This window comes from Andrographis paniculata, unplaced genomic scaffold (assembly GCF_009805555.1).
Source record: "Andrographis paniculata isolate CXL003 unplaced genomic scaffold, ASM980555v1 Contig37END, whole genome shotgun sequence".
Taxonomy (NCBI): domain Eukaryota; kingdom Viridiplantae; phylum Streptophyta; class Magnoliopsida; order Lamiales; family Acanthaceae; genus Andrographis; species Andrographis paniculata.
Genome location: NW_026137570.1, coordinates 2,206,479 through 2,206,785, shown reverse-complemented (window position 1 = coordinate 2,206,785; position 307 = coordinate 2,206,479).

The window sequence follows — 307 nt, the reverse complement described above, 5'->3', positions numbered from 1 at the left end:
GAATTAAATTATTTAATTCCTCATTTGAAAATAATAGTTTTCAAACAATATGTACCATAATTTTCACTTTCATCATATTATTTCACACTTCGTCAATATCATATAGGCTTTCTCGAGCGCGCACCCCATGCGACCTTTCCCGAAGATAGTTCGATACAACATTCCTTATCTTCGAAGAAATTCAATAACAACAAAATAACCAACACAAGTGTTGTGGCCATATCAGATATTCAGGTTGCGCCTAATTTTGCCGGGCTCTAAACAATATATATATATATATATATATATAGTCTCTATGCAATTTAAT